This window comes from Schistocerca serialis, chromosome 3 (assembly GCF_023864345.2).
Source record: "Schistocerca serialis cubense isolate TAMUIC-IGC-003099 chromosome 3, iqSchSeri2.2, whole genome shotgun sequence".
Lineage (NCBI taxonomy): Eukaryota > Metazoa > Arthropoda > Insecta > Orthoptera > Acrididae > Schistocerca > Schistocerca serialis.
Window position 1 is genome coordinate 245,562,319 of NC_064640.1, and position 20,671 is coordinate 245,582,989.

Consider the following 20,671-nt stretch of genomic DNA (forward strand, 5'->3'; position numbering starts at 1 on the left):
AATGTTCTCTCTCTTTTTGTGGCTGATGGTGGAAAATGTGGCTCGGAAAACTGGCATATTGCAGTAATATGACTCATTCAGACTGCTCAATTAAAAAATTGCTGGACCGTGTCTAATCTGGCAATGAGCCCACGTGAGTCACGTTAGATATACGTGATGGGAATACGAAAGGTATAAAATGGGCGCCAGTGTTAAAGATCATAATTTTCTTATTTCCGTGCACAGAGAATGGATAATGGTGTTGCTTTAAATGAGAAGAATCGATTGTGACCGCCCGACATTTGAGTATGAGTATCAGGGAACCATAGAAGCTTTTCGGTTTTTAATACACCGAAATCATCAGTAAAAGAAAAGAAGAAACGACAGGGGCTAATATTCCGTTGAAGTCAGAGTCTTTATAGTTGTAGCACTGGCTGAGTTGGAAAAATAAAGTGAATAACATCGCCTAAAATTACAACAATTGTGGATAAAGAGATTTAGGGGAAACGCACGATCACTGCGAGGAGTAGTCACAAAGGTGTAATTACCACCTCGAAACATTCTGGCGCGCCCGCGTGTGTGTGTATGTGTGTGTGTGTGTGTGTGTGTGTGTGTGTGCCCGTATGAGAACACAGTGTCACGATGCTGTGGGGGGATGACGTCAGACTGTCACGACTACAGACATTTATCTGCAAACAAACAAAAGCTGCACTACACAACTTTATTTTTTCGAGGTGATGATTAAAATTTTATGACTACCCCTCGTAGCATCTATTTAAAGTGATTGTCGATACTGATCTAGCAGATGAGACGGCTTTAGATTTCGGTGCTTCATTCAAGAGCGTAAACGCTAGTCGCTTGTATAAATTATAAACTGATATACACGCCGAGATGTGGTACAACTGACAGCGAAGTACAATAGCGGGGCACACGTAAATGCTTCGAAGTTCCTTGTTTCAAATTGGCCTCCAAAGCACCCTTGTTGTTTCCTGTTTCAGTGCAACAGACACATGAACACTGTGACTGGATCTTGGAGCACTGAAAAATAATTGGCTCTTTAATGCATCTCGTCTCCTGTTAAAATACGTCTACGGTCATTCGAGAGAATGGTTGATGGACAGAAAACACACACGTGTTCTCTGTATTATGCATAGACACTTGTTGTGTTACGTAGTGGTAACAACTATAACACTTCATGACCAAATGAAGATATCTAGCAATAATATACGACATATGGTAGATTCCCAAAGGAGTGAATATTTTGCCTCATGATTAACGCTTTGTATATACGAGGTACTGAAGCAATCATGTTTTTTAATGAACTATTTGCGTTTCTGGTGTAGAGGATCTTAAAACTGGCTTATCGCTACATAGCGTTTCCGTGATTTTGCACTGAGAATTATTGCCGAAAAGGTGGGAATATTAGACGTACAGTATGTGTTACCGGAGGACATAAAGGATTATTCGTAAGTACCTCCAGTGTTTCAGATGACGACTGCACAAAAACTACAAGACAGTGAATATAGACACACATCAGTGGACACAGCATCTCCCAAGTTTATAGCTCACCCTAGAGGTGCTCAATATGGGCTTCGTTTTTGGCATGGGAAGTGTCAATTCTTGGGTGCAAGTCGTTGGCGCGATGTGTCTGGGAAGGAGCGAAGGCATTCCACGTTGCGAATCTGGTAACTGAGTTGCCTATCTGCAGGTGTGAACTAATACGATGTGACAATACGGTGACGAGACTCAACACTGAAGTTTGTGAACAGCACAACCTACTGGTGTAATCTGTAATTATATGTATTCTGCTAAGCGTCAGTAGGCTTCCTTTTACCAGAGGGACACTAATACATAGCAATAACAAGAAACAAATTCCTATTGGTTCTCTGATAACCTACGTTGGGACACATATGTCCTGTTGTTAGTCAAAGGGTTGAGTTGTCACTTGACACCTTTGTCGAAAATTATGTATCTGTGGTTGTGTGACAAATACATTGTAGGTGTGCGCGGAATCTGGGAATCCAGATTCTCCTCGTTTTTAAAACGTTGTAATACAAGATAGATCAAAAAAAGAAGAGAGTCATTGTCTTCGCGAATATCTAGTGAATCTTTGTACTGAGCATCACACTGAATGATTATTGAATGGCTTCGGATTAATCAGAAATAGGAGACAGTTAATTAAATTCATTTATTGGTGATTAAGTGTAATTTTATTTACTTATCTCTGGTTCAATGGGAACACGAACCCGAAGCTACTGGGTAAAAACGCAGTGTTCGGAATGCTAATAAAAAACTAAAATTTAATAAATCACTAAGAAACTGACGAAAACAGGAAACCATCAGCTGCTATTATTTAGTATCAGGCAGTCATAGTTACTTAGTATGATACAAAAAGATCAAGATTATATTAAAATTGAATTAAAAGCAGTCTTGACCACAATATTGCAGTCAAGACTGTTTTAATTCAACTTAAAAATATAATTTAGACCGCTGATATTCTCCTCGAGCAACGTTTTCAAAAATTATAAAGATTGTAGGTTATGATGAATATAGTAGGCAACAACATACGACTAAAATTAATCATTCTCTGGCACATCATACTGCGTCGGTTTTCTAACTAACCTTGCTGAAGATCATCTATTGTATTCCTGTGTTATCACTACACTTGTTTCAAAAATTATAAAGCTAACATAGGAAAGCTTTATAAATTTTGGAAAACAACTGCTTTGTCATTAATCCCCTTTGAACCAATAGAATATTAAGTTAGGGGAGTAGCAAAGCCTATAGCTATTTAAGAAACCAAAAGAAAAGCTCTGCAGAGCATTTGATGCACTTGAAAATGCCTTCTGTGGTCTCAAGAAGTCGTTAAATTATTCACATGAATTAAAGAATTCGGGCTGTGGAATGAAATGGGCAAAAGCGACCGAGAAAGTAGCAACACGAAATACTGCTCTCCATTTACATAATCCGGTGAGTTTTTCGCGAGCCTTCCTTTTATATTTTACTGGCAAATGGTGAATTAATGCAACATTCAGTGTGCTTCTGTTAGTACCGTGCATTTTCGACTGACACGAAACTTTTCCTGGTGTAACAGCCTGAAGGGATTAACACGTTCTGGAAAACAACGGAACGAAAATTTTGGAGCTGTTCCTTTCTCTGGTTACCAGCTGCAAAACTAAATGTTACAGTGAACCAGCAGTCATTATATCTGAACTTGTGGTCGCTTTTAAGCGTTTGACGAGCGTCCTTCATCTTGTCACGTAGTAGCGTACAGTAATGAATGTAAGTTTAATATCATATGGAAGCATGTTCCACTGAACTAAAACTAAATGATGGCACTTTCATAATTGTAACAGTGTATAGGTCCCACTCAGGGAATTTCCAGCTATTTCTAGAAAACTTGGATGCTTTGTTGTGCTATCTGTCAGACAGGGGGAAGCAAATTATCATTTGTGGGGATTTCAATGTTGATTCCCTGAAAGAGTGTAATAGAAAGAATGACCTTGTAGTATTACTCAGTTCTTTCAATTTGAGCTCCGTCATTGATTTTCCTACTCGGATAACAAAGAACAGCAGCACATGTATAGATGACTTTTTTATAGACCAAGATAAGTTTAAGGACATAAATGCTTATCCTGTTGAGAATGGTCTTTCAGATCATGGTGCACAGCTAGTTACAGTGCATGACATAGCTCCATGCAGTATATCAAATCAGAATTTCAAAGCAGTGCGTTCAATTAACAATATAAATATTGCAAACTTTAGGGAAAGCCTAAAGCAGCTAGACTGGGATGAAGTGTATAAGGAACCCGATGCAAACTTGAAATATAACTTATTTCACAATACATTTTTAAGGGTATTTGAAAATTGTTTTTCCAAGAAAATAGTTAAACATAATTCCAAGAAAACATATAAAAAACCTTGGCTAACTAAAGGCACAATAATATCTTGCAACTGTAAAAGAGAACTGTATCTAACAGCAAGAGGGAGTACTGAGCCCGCAATTGTTCAATATTATAAAAACTATAGTGCGGTACTAAGAAAAGTTATTAAAAAGTTCAGAAGCATGTGTATCATGTCTGAGATCAGTAACTCTGATAATAAAATTAAAGCAATTTGGAATATTACTGAAAGGGAAACAGGGCAACCAAGACCACAGGAAGACTTTAGTGCCATAAAACTGAATGACAAGTGTACTAACAAACAATCAGAAATTGAAAATATTTTCAATAATCATTTTTTAAATGTTGTGGAGAAAATAGGATCTAGTTCTTCACTAGAAGAGGCAAGGCTTCTAATAGAAGAGGCCATACCTGTGCAGTTTGAAACAACTGTATTTCCACCAACCTCTCCCTCTGAAATCAGTAAAATAAAAAACTCACTGAAAAGTAAAAGCTCTTACGGAATTGATGGCATTTCCAGCAAGATACTTAAAGCTTGTTCCCCACAGATAAGTAGGATTCTCAGCCACGTATGTAATAGCTGTTTGGAGCAGGGTGTTTTCCCCGATAGACTGAAATATGCCACTGTAAAACCATTGCATAAAAAGGGGGATACGTCGGATGTCAACAACTATCGCCCAATCTCTCTTCTGACAGCTCTATCAAAACTTTTTGAGAAAGTAATGTATTCAAGAGTAGCCTCCCATATTTGTAAAAATAAAGTATTAACAAAATGTCAGTTTGGTTTTCAGAAAGCCTTTTCAACAGAAAATGCTATATACGCTTTCACTGATCAAATATTAAATGCTCTGAATAACCGGACATCACCCATTGGTATTTTCTGTGATCTCTCAAAGGCCTTTGATTGTGAAAATCATGGAATTCTTTTAGATAAGCTAAATCATTATGGTTTGAAGGGGGCAGTGCACAAATGGTTTAATTCATACTTAACTGGAAGAATGCAGAAAGTTGAAATAAGTGGTTCATGTAATGTTAAAACAACAGCTGATTCCTCAAACTAGGGGGCTATCAAGTACGGGGTCCCACAGGGTTCGGTCTTAGGTCCTTTACTGTTCTTGATATACATTAATGACTTACCGTTCCACATTGATGAAGATGCAAAGTTAGTTCTTTTTGCTGATGATACAAGTATAGTAATAACATCCAAAAACCAAGAACTAAGTGATGTAACTGTAAACGATGTTTTTCACAAAATTATTAAGTGGTTCTCAGCAAACGGACTCGCTTTAAATTTTGATAAAACACAGTATATACAGTTCCGTACAGTAAATGGCACAACTCCAGTAATAAATATAGACTTTGAACAGAAGTCTGTAGCTAAGGTAGAATTTTCAAAATTTTTAGGTGTGTCCATTGATGAGAGGTTAAACTGCAAGCAACACATTGATGGTCTGCTGAAACGTGTGAGTTCAGCTACGTATGCTATTATGGTTATTGCAAATTTTGGTGATAAGAATCTCAGTAAATTAGCTTACTATGCCTACTTTCATTCACTGCTTTCGTATGGCATCATATTCTGGGGTAATTCATCGTTGAGTAGAAAAGTATTCATTGCTCAAAAACGTGTAATCAGAATAATTGCTTGAGCCCACCCACGATCATCCTGCAGACATCTATTTAAGGATCCAGGGATCCTCACAGTAACCTCACAGTATATATATTCACTTATGAAATTTGTTGTTAATAATCCAACCCAGTTCAAAAGTAATAGCAGTGTGCATAGCTATAACACCAGGAGAAAGGATGATCCTCACTATGCAGGGTTAAATTTGACTTTGGCACAAAAGGGGTAAATTATGCTGCCACAAAAGTCTTTGGTCACCTACCAAACAGCATCAAAAGCCTGACAGATAGTCAACCAACACTTAAAAATAAATTAAAAGAATTTCTAAATGACAACTCCTTCTACTCATTGGCTGAATTTTTAGATATAAATTAAGGGAGGGGAAAAAAAAAGAAAAAAGGAAAAAAAACCAACTTAAACATTAGTGTCATGCAATATTTTGTGTAATGTAATATCTTGTACAGACATCTTTTATTAACCTGACACGTTCCACATCATTACGAAGTTTCGTATTCATGATCTATGGAACAAGACTTAATCTAATCTAATCTATCCTACAATTTTTTATCTAATGTTCGTCTACTTTACGCAAGGACTACTTTACTTCCATAATATTCTACTCGAGAGGATGCCATCATCATTTAACCATACGGTAGAGTCGCATACCCTCGGCAAAAATTACAGATGTAGTTTCCCCTTGCTTTCAGCACAGCAAGGCCGTTTTGGTTGATGTTACAAGGCCAGATCAGTCAATCATCCAGACTGTTGCTGTGCAACTACTGGACAATCTGCTACTCCTCTTCAAGAACCGCACGTCTGTCCTCTCAACACATACCCCTCCGTTGTGGTTGCACCTACGGTACGGATAACTGTATCACTGAGGCACCCAAGCCTCCCCACCAGTGGCAAGGTCCATGCTCCATGGAGGGAGATAGGAAAAAGAATAATCCAAGAACTGTAGCGCTGTAACAAACATTCTTACTTCTTACTCAGTAGCTTTTAGGGCAGTTTCGTTGGAGGCAGCCTCTGAAGGTGTAAAATGTTGGCGTAGGTATGATGGGAGAGTTTTCTAGACTGTCGCCGAAGATGACGTTTCTCGCCCGGCATTACCTCGTGAGGTTGTGGAGAAAGTCACTTTCGTCCCCATTTACTACCTTCTTCCATTGAAATCAGTGTTATAGCAAGAGCAGAAATGGGATAACTACTGATGCTGAATAGAATGATCAACCGCATTGGTTGAAACAGTGAATTTCATTGAAGAAGAGTTGCTGAAACCTTGTAATACGTTTTCTGTGGGCTTCTAAAACACCTTGGGGCTGATTATTTAACAAGTTCATGGTCACAATCTTACCCCTGTTTCTTTAGATTGTAACGCCGGAAATGCATTGTCTGAGGATGTTTGTGTAACCTAAACAGACTCAGAAGATGAGCTGGTGCTCTGTTTCTATAGAGGTAGTCATAATGATCTAATGACCACCTAGAAACAAATTAAGTAACGAAATCAATTTTGCTTTGTTTGTAGGTATGTGTATACAACCCTAGTACACATTGGAGCGCTTGCGCCGCTAGAGGAGCAAAAACAAAACGGAACAACCCATTGATAAAATTGAGTAGCATCCTGTAATTTGTTGTCTTTATTCATAGGGAAACAACGCTGCAGCAGTCCATGTTCAGTTGGCGGAAGTGTACGGCAACAGTGCAGCGTCATATGACATATGTTAGGCACCAGAGACACTTCCATTGTGGTTAAACAAGTTTAACTGACGAAGAAGGAAGTGGCAGACCATCTCTCTGTGAACAATAGTGATTCACTCTAGAACTGTAAGCCACGACGCTCGAAGACCGGCGTGGTGATAGTGGAAAAAGTGAAAATCAGTCACGGATAACTTTTAAACACTTTGTGCTACATTCTGAAAACGACAAAGGCCACCGCCCAGTGGATTTTGCCGCTGCTCACACTCATTCAAAAACCCTGTCGAACCGAGACAGCAGCGGAAATGCTACAGCTGTATCAGGCCAATCCACGTGACTTTCTGAGCCGCCTAATCACCACGGACGAGTGCTGGCTGTTTCACTATGACCCCGAGACGAAGACACAAAGCAATCAGTGGAAATAAGTGGCTTTCTACCTCATCGTGTCAAGTGACGATGAGTATTTTTGGGGACTGCCACGATATGGTGCTATCGTAGTATACTGGTAAAGGGAAAACGTCACAGTAGCATAGTATCTAAATCTTCTGACTAGGTTAGGGGAGGCTGTCAAGGCGAAGCTTCGCGATAAGTTCTTTCTGCACAAGATGAAGTCGCACATGCTGCTTCTTTGGGTTATCAGGTCTTGGCATAAAAAAAGAAAGAAAATGGTTCAAATGGCTCTGAGCACTATGGGACTTAACATCTATGGTCATCAGTCCCCTAGAACTTAGAACTACTTAAACCTAACTAACCTAAGGACAGAACACAACACCCAGCCATCAAGAGGCAGAGAAAATCCCTGATCCCGTCGGGAATCGAACCCGGGAACCCGGGCGCGTGAAGCGAGAACGCTACCGCACGACCATGAGCTGCGGGCTCTCGGCATCCCCAACCCCTTATTCGTCTGACATGGCAACCAGCGGCTTCTTCCTCTTTCTTGGAATATGAAACCACTGTGAGGCAGACGTTTACAGAATGTCTATGAGGTGAGTATCACGGTGGAACGTTTCGTGAACAGCCAAAATTCAGACCTATACAGCCACAATCTCCGGCAATTTATCCGTCGTTGAGAAAAATGTGGTGCACTGAAGGATTTATACCTGGAGAAGAACTAACAACGTCACTAAGTTTCATGGTCATAATATGATTATTTTTCGAGTTTAGAATTAGAACCTTGTGAGTATTCTTTGTAAAGCCATAAATTACATTTTAGCTCAAATGTTCGTTTTTCCCCCGGAAAAACTGATCAACACAATAAATATTAAAACACAAAGTAATTACAGACATGGGCAGCGAGTGGGCGTTGATTTAAATCAACGGGGACAGTTAAAAATTTTGCTGGACGGGGTTCGACCCGGGTCTCCTGCGAACTAGGCAGATGCGCTAACCTCGAAGACATCTGGACATAGTGGTCATCGAACTGCACGAACTACCTAGCACGCCTCCCATCACACCCAGCTTCTTAACTTACGCGCACACTGCCATCGTAGTGCCCCTTGTCCAGCATCATCGTTACTCAAGGCATTTCGCCGATTCCCATAAGAGTCCGCGCCTGGACATGTCCGAAAGAACAGACACCACATATATATGATAAATATTGTTCTTCAGATGGTTCCAGTCATATTAATGTGACTACTGTCTATGGTCGAGTCACTCACAGAGGGCAGGTGGCAGCACTAACACTAGAGCACGCGGATATCAGTGCAGTCGTTGTTGCAATGCGGAAACGGAGCGATTTATCTGACGCCCATAAGGTCTCGATCATTTGCTTTCGGGCCAAGGATGAAAGCATTTCCGAAACGGCTAAGGCTACAAACTTTTCCTGTGCCGCCGTGGCTAAAGTACACTCCTGGAAATTGAAATAAGAACACCGTGAATTCATTGTCCCAGGAAGGGGAAACTTTATTGACACATTCCTGGGGTCAGATACATCACATGATCACACTGACAGAACAACAGGCACATAGACACAGGCAACAGAGCATGCACAATGTCGGCACTAGTACAGTGTATATCCACCTTTCGCAGCAATGCAGGCTGCTATTCTCCCATGGATACGATCGTAGAGATGCTGGATGTAGTCCAGTGGAACGGCTTGCCATGCCATTTCCACCTGGCGCCTCAGTTGGACCAGCGTTCGTGCTGGACGTGCAGACCGCGTGAGACGACGCTTCATCCAGTCCCAAACATGCTCAATGGGGGACAGATCCGGAGATCTTGCTGGCCAGGGTAGTTGACTTACACCTTCTAGAGCACGTTGGGTGGCACGGGATACATGCGGACGTGTATTGTCCTGTTGGAACAGCAAGTTCCCTTGCCGGTCTAGGAATGGTAGAACGATGGGTTCGATGACGGTTTGGATGTACCGTGCACTATTCAGTGTCCCCTCGACGATCACCAGTGGTGTACGGCCAGTGTAGGAGATCGCTCCCCACACCATGATGCCGGGTGTTGGCCCTGTGTGCCTCAGTCGTATGCAGTCCTGATTGTGGCGTTCACCTGCACGGCGCCAAACACGCATACGACCATCATTGGCACCAAGGCAGAAGCGACTCTCATCGCTGAAGACGACACGTCTCCATTCGTCCCTCCATTCACGCCTGTCGCGACACCACTGGAGGCGGGCTGCACGATGTTGGGGCGTGAGCGGAAGACGGCCTAACGGTGTGCGGGACCGTAGCCCAGCTTCATGGAGACGGTTGCGAATGGTCCTCGCCGATACACCAAGAGCAACAGTGTCCCTAATTTGCTGGGAAGTGGCGGTGCGGTCCCCTACGGCACTGCGTAGGATCCTACGGTCTTGGCGTGCATCCGTGCGTCGCTGCGGTCCGGTCCCAGGTCGACGGGCACGTGCGCCTTCCGCCGACCACTGGCGACAACATCGATGTACTGTGGAGACCTCACGCCCCACGTGTTGAGCAATTCGGCGGTACGTCCTCCCGGCCTCCCGCATGCCCACTATACGCCCTCGCTCAAAGTCCGTCAACTGCACATACGGTTCACGTCCACGCTGTCGCGGCATGCTACCAGTGTTAAAGACTGCGATGGAGCTCCGTATGCCACGGCAAACTGGCTGACACTGACGGCGGCGGTGTACAAATGCTGCGCAGCTAGCGCCATTCGACGGCCAACACCGCGGTTCCTGGTGTGTCCGCTGTGCCGTGCGTGTGATCATTGCTTGTACAGCCCTGTCGCAGTGTCCGGAGCAAGTATGGTGGGTCTGACACACCGGTGTCAATGTGTTCTTTTTTCGATTTCCAGGAGTGTATATAGTGCATGGTAAAACGGAGCTATCCAAAACCGGCGCCATGGCAACTGTGGTGCACCGCTGGCCATAGATGAGAGGGGTGAAAGACGGCTGCAGAGATTTTTTTCGAGAGAATGGACATGCAACTGTTGAGTAACTGACCGCCCAAATGAACCAAGGGTCTACCAACAGTGTGTGAACCTCCGCAGCAGGCACCCTGGTTCATACACCCATATCGACTGCCGCTCATTGGCTACGAAGGCTGGAATTCACACGCCAGGACAGCAACTGGACGTCCAGTGAGTAGCGACAGGTGGCCTTTTCAGACGATTCACGTTTTATTCTCAGTCGAAGATAAATGTTTGAAAGCAAATAGCCTGCAACAATCGTCGGATGGGTCCAGCCTGGAGAAGGGAGCTTTTTGATCAGAAGAATGTTTTCGTGGCGTTCCCTGGGTGGTCTCTTCATTCTGGAAGGCACAACGAGTCAACAAAAATATGAACCTATTCTTGGCGACCATGCAGTCTGGGTTTCCTCGGCATGATGGCATCTACCAGCAGGACAATGCAAGTGTCACACAGTTCGCAGGGTACGCATGTGGTTCGCCGAGCACCAGGATGTGTTTATCGTACTACCCCGGCCATCGAACCCAATCCAGGAACTGTGGCTCCACCTCGATCGGGTTACACGCATCATGAATCCTCAACCGAAAAATCTAGCGCAGCTGGCCACTGCACAGGAATCGGGATAGCTCCACATCCCTGTCGGTATCTTCCATAACCTCATTGACTACATTCTTGCGTGTCTGTCAGCGGTCTCCGCTGCAAAATTGGTTATTCTGGCTTTTAGACCTGAGGCCACATTGATATGACTGGAAAATGTAAATGCAAACGGAGAAGGAGCGTGGCTATATACAGGGTGTTCTTAAGTCCTTCCATCAAACATCTAGTGGTAATAAATCACGTTATAGAGCACAATATGTTCGCTGTCGCTTTCCAGTGACACTAGGCGACCTTTTGTATTTGTCGTCCCTGGGACAGTGCGATTTCTCTGAACTATGTGGGTCTATTAATGCGATGTGCTGCATACTACCTACCGCAGTAAATTGATAGATTGGTTTTCAACAAGAAAACCTTAAGAATGAGTGTCTCTAAAAGGCGAAGTATATTTTAGAAGCGAATCAGGAACTTAAATTTTGATGGGCCTACCCCTTTTCATACGCAGCAGATGACTGGATTATAGACAAAACACATCGTATATGCACGCAACAGGCACATAATCAATACAAAACGACGCCAAGCAGTTCCGGGAAGTGCCAGCGAATATTTTTTCTTTCAGTTGCTCGCCATCACATTATCTATCAACCACAGACGGTTGATGCAAAGATTTTGGAACATCCTGTGTGCCAGATAACATCTAGAGTGCCGGCCATGGTGGCCGAGCGGTTCTAGGCGCTTCAGTCCGGAACCGCGCTGCTGCTACGGTCGCAGGTTCGAATCCTTTCTCGGGGATGGATGTGTGTGATGTCCTTAGGTTAGTTAGGTTTAAGTAGGTCTAAGTCTAGGGGACTGATGACCTCAAATGTTAAGTCCTATAGTCCTTGGAGCCATTTGAACAATCTAGAGCTACGAGTCCGGATGGCCTCGTCAATGCAGTCACGTGATGGTATCTGTGATGGTAGTGGTGAGAGTTGTGAATTATGCACAAATTCATCAGTGTACGCACTGTCATTTCCAAACTTATTCTGCAGGTGGATATTATAAAGCTATCATCGCTGCGCTCTTCGGTTTGCAGCGTTTACACTCACCTGACAACTGCACTAAAATTCTAAGACGTGCACAGAGTGGTATGGTTTCATGTCTCACTGATGCCTTCAGAAACACCTCAATTAAGGTATTTCTAGTAGTTTTGGTCAGATGACCGGTGACATCTCCGTCGATGACTTGCCGTCCGGTTAAGGCTCTGCAGGGTGGGCGTACCGAAAATTAACAAATTTAGAGGCTGTCACACCTCTGTTGACGAACACAGGCACCTAGATGGCAAGAGGTTGGGATTCAAATCTCATAGGCCACTGGACTTTTGAACTGATGCCTAACGGATGAAAATCAAACGAATCATATAAGTAGCAGTAGGTGGAAAGTAAACTATCTAATCGGACACGATGCTTAACCCCAATATCTTACAGGAATTAGGAAGCTATGAACAGTCTCCAGAACATGAAATATTGTACTACACCTAAAACATGAACGTAAGAGACGAAGCCATTTATAATCATGATAAAGCAGAAAATACACGAATTCCCAACAAATGGTCTAAAATTGGTCTAGTAGAGAGTGTTTTGTTCCACTACGAGCTACAACAATTGAGATGTGAAGGGCCATCAGCGTAAACCGAAATTTAAGAACTGGAGAATTGTTAGAAAAATGGCTCAAATGGCACTGAGCACTATGGGACCTAACATCTGAGGTCATGAGTCTCCTGGAAGTTAGAACTACTTAAACCTCACACATCACACACATCCATGCCCGAGGCAGGATTCGAACCTGCGACCGTAGCGGTCGCGCGGTTCTAGACTGAAGCGCCTAGAACCGCTCGGCTACTCCGGCCGGCAACTGTTAGCAAGAAATACTAAAAACGATTAAATGAAAAAAAGTCTGATTGTGGCAGTGAAATTACAAGTAGTAGGAATCCTATCGAAGAGGCCACAATATCAGCCTCAACGTCAATGACGTCCGCCAAGAACACAAGGAGAGCAGCAATACCAACAGACTAACACGTCCCATCACAATGATCCCAAGACCCAAAAACGGCCAATAAACAAGATTTTAGTGTGTCATGTCAGGGACAGGCCTCTGTACTACCATTTCTTGGAATCTGCAGGCTTTGCTGCTGATTGGCACATCTCTTTTAATAGAAGACAACCATAATCAAAATATGAACTGAAGCACAGTTAATGAAGCATACATGAAATTCAGAGTCTCTTGGAAGAACCCCGAGATAGTTCATTAACAGGCACATGTGTAAATACACGCACATGCCAAATGCATCTGAAACACATTAATAATTAATATGCATGCAGGCCGATGTATATGATAGAGTGTAGCAATTCGTGTTCCTACTTATGCTTCAAGGAGCCTGGAGGTCTACAGTGAACACTTGCTAAATGCCGCGTAGCTGCCTGTCGTCCACTAGAATGTGAGGTTTGTGGGGCAATGATTCAAATGGTCTCTAGCACTGAAACCATGCTTTTCTGCACGCATATTCGTTGCACCTAATTTGTTCCTTACCATCAGAGATTGTTTCCAAGAGTTTGTCTCCGTTTTTCAAAATGGTTCTATGTAGTTAGTACAGAAGTCATTAATATTTTGCCCTTGTTACGCATAGGGCCAGCCTTATGTAGATAACAACATAATAAAAATGGGAATGGTGCTACTCTGGTGAAGGGAGACAAGATAGTTACAATACAAACATCTTCAAACTATGAGGAACATAAATGTAAACTCCGTCCACAGGTTCTGTCGGGCCCATCTGCACCGACCGACCGTCGTGTCGTCCTCCGTCGTGGGGAAAGCACGCCGCTATCCTGACGGTGCCTGTTAAATAGCTCCTCAATTGGCATCACGAGGCTGAGAGGACACTCTTCCAGTTTTCCCGCCACCGAAAAACTCCTGGCAGCATCGGGAATCGAACCTGTCTCCTTCGCATGGCAATCAGCCACGCTGATCACTTAATTGCGGAGGCGATCTAATCTAAGACTTAGCTGGTAAACAAGAACTCCATTCTGTTCGTGGCAGACAATGACGGATTAAAAATGTACTCTCGGTACCGGAACGATAATACTGCGAAGGAAGAAAGGAAGATTTAGGTTTAAGGCCCCTTCGATATATGTGTCGTTAGAGACTGACCACAGTGATTCAAGGATGAGGAAGTAAATTAGCCGTGTCCTTTCAAAGGAACCATCCCGGCATTTGCCAGGAGCGATTAAGAGGAATCACGGAAAACCCAAATCTCGATAGCTAGACGCGGATTTGAGCCCACGTCCTCCCTAATGAGAGTCCAGTGTGCTAGCCACTGCGCTACCTCGTTCGGCGATAACACTGCTATAGTACATTCGTATCACACTATTATCTATTCGACGTCCAGTTCCGTGTCTTCCAGGAAGCAACAAACCATGCGATGTAAAATCTATATTTGAATCCCTTTCAAATACGTACAGAAGAGCGTCGCCTCCGACCATAAACACACAGCGGGTAAGGACCGGAAAGCTCGGCTTTCGTGTCAGGCTGCAGTTTGGTGTGGCCAGCAGCATGTCGCATCATTTGCATGGTAACTCCGACTAAAAGTTTCGGTCGTAATATTCTTAAGTGTGCCTGAATATTTAGTGTTTCGGTCACAGATAAAGATTAAAACACGGAACTAGCGAGTGGCGCAATGCGGCTCAGATGCCTTTCTGCGGGTTCTTTACCCGCCTAGCACGTTGTTTTGGGGAATCTAATGGGTTGCGCTTTTGTCCACCCAACATTGCTGCACTGTTCATGTGCTGTCAAACAAACTGTAGTCTAGTAATTCTAAAGATACTGAAAAACCACGAATACAAATACGATTACAGATTACCCCGCTACACTACGTCAGTTCCTTTTATGAGTGTTAACAGCGATACATTATTTAATAGGAAATCCTAAAAAGCGTAAAATACACTACTGGCCATTAAAATTACTACACCCCAAAGACGACTTGCTACAGACGCGAAATTTAACCGACAGGAAGAAGATGCTGTGATATGCAAATGATTAGCTTTTCAGAGCATTCACACAAGGTTGGTGCCGGTGGTGACACCTACAACGTGCTGACATGAGGAAAGTTTCCAACCGATTTCTCATATACAAACAGCAGTTGACCGGCTTTGCCTGGTGAAACGTTGTTGTGATGCCTCGTGTAAGGAGGAGAAATGAGTACCATCACGTTTCCGACTTTGATAAAGGTCGGAGTGTAGCCTATCGCGATTGCGGTGTATCGTATCGCGACATTGCTGCTCGCGTTGGTCGAGATCCAATGACTGTTAGCAGAATATGGAATCGGTGGGTTCAGGAGGGTGATACGGAAAGCCGTGCTGGATCCCAACGGCCTCGTATCACTAGCAGTCGAGATGACGGGCATCTTATCCGCATGGCTGTAACGGATCGTGCAGCCACGTCTCGATCCCTGGGTCAACAGATGGGGACGTTTGCAAGACTACAACCATCTGCACGAACAGTTCGACGACGTTTGCAGCAGCACGGACTATCAGCTCGGAGACCATGGCTGCGGTCACCCTTGACGCTGCATCACAGACAGGAGCGCCTGCGATGGTGTATTCAACGACGAACCTGGGTGCACAAATGGCAAAACGTCATTTTTTCGGATGAATCCAGGTTCTGTTTACAGCATCATGATGGCCGCATCCGTGTTTGGCGACATCGCGGTGAACGCACATTGGAAGCGTGTATTCGTCATCGTCATACTGGCATATCACCCGGCGTGATGGTATGGGGTGCCATTGGTTACACTTCTCGGTCACCTCTTGTTCACATTGACGGCACTTTGAACAGTGGACGTTCCATTTCAGATGTGTTACGACCCGTGGTTCTACCCTTTATTCGATCCCTGTGAAACCCGACATTTCAGCAGGATAATGCACGAACGCAAGTTGCAGGCTTTTCTGGATACAGAAAATGTTTGACTGCTGCCCTGGCCAGCACATTCTCCAGATCTCTCACCAATTGAAAACGTCTGGTCAATGGTGGTCGAGCAACTGGCTCGTCACAATACGCCAGTTACTACTCTTGATGAACTGTGGTATCGTGTTGAAGCTGCATGGGCAGCTGTACCTGTACACGCCATCCAAGCTCTGTTTGACTCAATGCCCAGGCGTATCGAGGCCGTTATTACGGTCAGAGGTTGTTGTTCTGGGTACTGATTCCTCAGGATCTATGCACCCAAATAGCGCGAAAATGTAATCACATGTCATTTCTAGTATATTTGTCCAATGAATACCCGTTTATCATCTGTATTTCTTCTTGGTGTAGCAATTTTAATGGCCAGTAGTGTAATTAGTCAGCTCCTGTTATACACCCCTGACTGGAGACGGTGCATCTTAATCACCTATCGAAAGAAGTACACCTTATCCTCAGGTGAAAGACTGCCTACAGGACTGAATAGGAAACAGTAAGGTTTCCCTAGAGACAAAGTCGTTATTGTCTCAACACATAATGTGCTTCTAACTGCTTTCCGAAAGACGGTGTACTGAGTAATCGATGAGAGTTGGTAACACTGGTATTATTACCAATTCGTGAAGTTGCAAGAACTGGAACTGATAATACGCCGATACGCTAGCTTGTAGGATTACTGACGGTGAAACATAGCGTGTTCAGACCGCACGAGAATCAACCGTGACGCATTAAGTTGCGCGAGTGGGTACAGTTTTCGTTCGATTATTGTCAATTAATGACTGAATTGCACTGAAGCACATAGATTAACAGTATGCAGCTTACATCGTTGACAATGTTATGATAACGACAAAAAGCAACATGCAGTCTCAGTTCCAACAGAGAAGCATACGAGTTTACAATTCCTGTAGGGATTCTAATTTAAATTCCTTCCATGAATTCGGACACAGCTGCCGACCCGCCTTGAGCAGCAGCGAATATTAAGTCTAACGGCAATAAATAAATCAATGAAATGTAGTACTTACTTTGTTAAGGAGAAGGGTAACGTAAGAAAGTTACATTAGTAGAGGGAAGTCGTAGAAGCAGACGGGTCTTAGGACTTACGGAACGCAGAACGTTTTAAAGGAGACGGAAGAAGAGGAAGCACATTGAAGATGCAGACCGAGGAATAAATTATGAGACTAATTTTGAATCATTCATGAGTACTTAATGAGGTTTGAAAAGAACAGTAGAGGAGACAAAGCCTCAAGCAGGTAGCGAGAAATGAAATCAGAGAGCTCTCCACATTCACAGAGGCCTGTATGCAACATTAAGTCAGCCGGGACACATATGCTGAGAAAGTCTCTAAAATCTCTCCTACAGACTGCGAACTTGAAGCCCTTTGAATATTTACAGGCAGATCACAGTACTAGCTGTGGCAGCAATGAATCTTTCTGAAGACATTGTTATTTGTAGCAGTACGAATGCTCGAGATTAACGCAGTTAAAGAATGGTCACAATGCCACTCGCGTTGTCTCGTCGTTGTGCATAACCTACCTTAAGCATGTCTCAGTTTCGTACAAGATGATTTTAGAGTGCTTATGAAACATCGGTGTCTATGTATCGGGCAGATACTGAATAACTTTCGCGACGAAATCTTTCGTCAGTCAGTTCGCCCACTTACGTCAAACGTTTTTAAAATATTAACAATTAGTACAAGGGTGAGAATTTACGTAACGCAAAAGAAGGAGATACATGTTATGTACGCAGTTTAAAGTGCTAATGCTTGACTCTAGAAAGTAACTTCCGCGTTAGACATAATCGGTACAGATGAGAGATAGCTGTAGTTAAGGCACTGATAACGAACTACGGCTTTGGAACAAGTTTATTTGTAATCTTCTTAATAATCAACGATAGATGATCGCATATCTTCATCGTTGTCGACTAAAAACTAGTGAGACCACATCAGCTGTTTGAAAAAAAATAAAAGAAATAACTATTGTTCACAGACGAGGTGAGTGAATACACTCGCCATACTTCATACTCTCCCGGTTACACTACATTATATATAGATACGGCTACCAGTGAGACCGCTGCGTTTGTGCCTACGTGCAAGAGCTCGTTTCCGTTAAGAGATATAATGCAGGAACAGACACTGTTTACAGTATTCTTCGCTTAAGGAAAGATTTGGACTCAAATGATAATTAGTGTGCAAAACTTAAGAAAGAAGGGAAATTTCGCATTATCCAAGTAACATAGCTCGATGAAACTTGGATCACACGTAGAAAGAACTGCTGCAGTACTGCACAGTACAGTACAGTACAGTACAGAAGGAAACTGAAAGAAATACGCAATGAGACGAACATAAATAACTTTACTCAAAGAGAATAATTATTAAGAAGTCACAGCGGTTTGTGATGGTCTCCTGAACATTAGCAAATGCGCGACATGGTTCTTAAAAGGGTGAGTGACCACCACGAATGGCAATGCATGCTCCAAAACGTGTTCCCATTCCGGCCACAAGGTGGGGAAGAAGTTTCTATAACAGAGCTTCCCATTCCTTCAACAGTGTGGTTGACAACTGTTGAATGATCGTTGGTGCATGCGGACGTGCTTCGATACCTCTACCCAACACATCCCACACGTGCTAGTTGGGATTTGAGGCTGGGAAATGAGCAGGCCAGTCTATTCGCTCAGTGTCTTTCCAGACCAAGAGTCCCTCCAAGTGTGCTGTTAGTTTGTCATCCATAAAGCTGAAGTTAGTGCCGAATGACCCCTCTCAGGTGCCAGTTATAGGGGGCGATTTATATCATACACTATGTGATCAAAAGCATCCGGACACCCCCAAAAACATACGTTTTTCGTATTAGGGGCATTGTGCTGCCACCTTCTGCCAGGTACTCCGTATCAGCGACCTCAGTAGTCATTAGACATCGTGAGAGAGCAGAATGGGGCGTTCCGCGGTACTCACGGACTTCGAACGTGGTCAGGTGATTGGGTGTCACTTGTGTCATATGTCTGTAGGCGAGATATTCACATTCCTACACATTCCTAGGTTCACTGTTTCCGATGTGATAGTGAAGTGGAAACGTGAAGGGACAGTACAGCACAAAAGCGTACAGGCCGACCTCGTCTGTTGACTGACAGAGAGCGCCGACAGTTGAAGAGGGTCGCAATGTGTAATAGGCAGACTTCTATCCAGACCATCGCACAGGAATTCCAAACTGCATCAGTATCCACTGCAAGTACTAAGTCAGGCGGGAGTTGAGAAAACTAGGATTTCATGGTCGAGCGGCTGCTCCTAAGCCACGCATCATGCCGGTAAATGCCAAACGACGCCTCCCTTGGCGTAAGGAGCGTAAACATTGGACGATTGAACGGTGGAAAAACCTTTTGTGGAGTGACGAATGACGGTACACAATGTGGCGATCCGATGGCAGTGTGTGGGTATGGAAAATGCCCGGTGAACGTCATCTGAGGGTGGGTGTAGTGCCAACAGTAAAATTCGGGGGCGGTGGTGTTATGGTGTGGTCGTGTTTTCCATGAAGAGGGCTTGCACCCCTTGTTGTCTTCCGTGGTAATATCACAGCACAGACCTACACTGATGTTTTAAGTACCTTCTTGCTTCCCACTGTTGAAGAGGAATTCGGGGATGGCAATTGAATTTTTGAAGACGATCGAGCACCTCTTCATAATGCATGGCCTGTGGCGGAGTGGTTACACGACTATAACAATCCTGTAATGGACTGGCCCGCACAGAGTCCTGACCTGAATCCTATAGAACACCTTTGGGATGTTTTGGAATGCCGACTTCGTGCCAGGCCTCACCGAACGACATCGATATCTCTTTTTTTAATATAATCCATTATGGAGTCGAGGTAGCAATTGTCGTTATACTGGTTATCACTGTTAGCATTCAACCGCGATTCTTATACATATTTTAACAACGCGTTTCAAGAGACAATGCTCTCATCATCAGGTTGTAAAGTCTATGTCATGAAATTAAACGGACTAAAAAGACAAAATAGCATCACAAACAGTTGGGAAGTCCATATAGTAAAACAGAATTAAAAGTATATTGGACTGTGGGTCCTCGTCTTACATTGAAGTTGTTGACACAAGTCGATGGCCGTCCCATAGCTACCAAGTATGCTGTCGCACTGTGCCGGCTCGGGAGCTGTTGTGGACTGACGTGCCTAGGTGTTGTGGCGTGGTTACAGCCGTGTGCTTGACAGTAACGCTATGCTATTGGGCGCCTTATTTCCTTATTGCATTGGTCTGCCATCGTCAGCCTCTAGCAACTCCGTCAGTGACATGCTACCAACTTAAAGTCGCATACCTACCCTAAAATAATTCTAAAAACCCGCTAAAAAATCTCATTTCTTTAAAATTATCTTGTGTACTTAGAATATTGCTTTGTTTCTTTTCATGGATAGCTATCTCGAATTCCTCTAGTAAATCAAGTTTCCTCCCTTTCTTTTCTACACTCCTGGAAATTGAAATAAGAACACCGTGAATTCATTGTCCCAGGAAGGGGAAACTT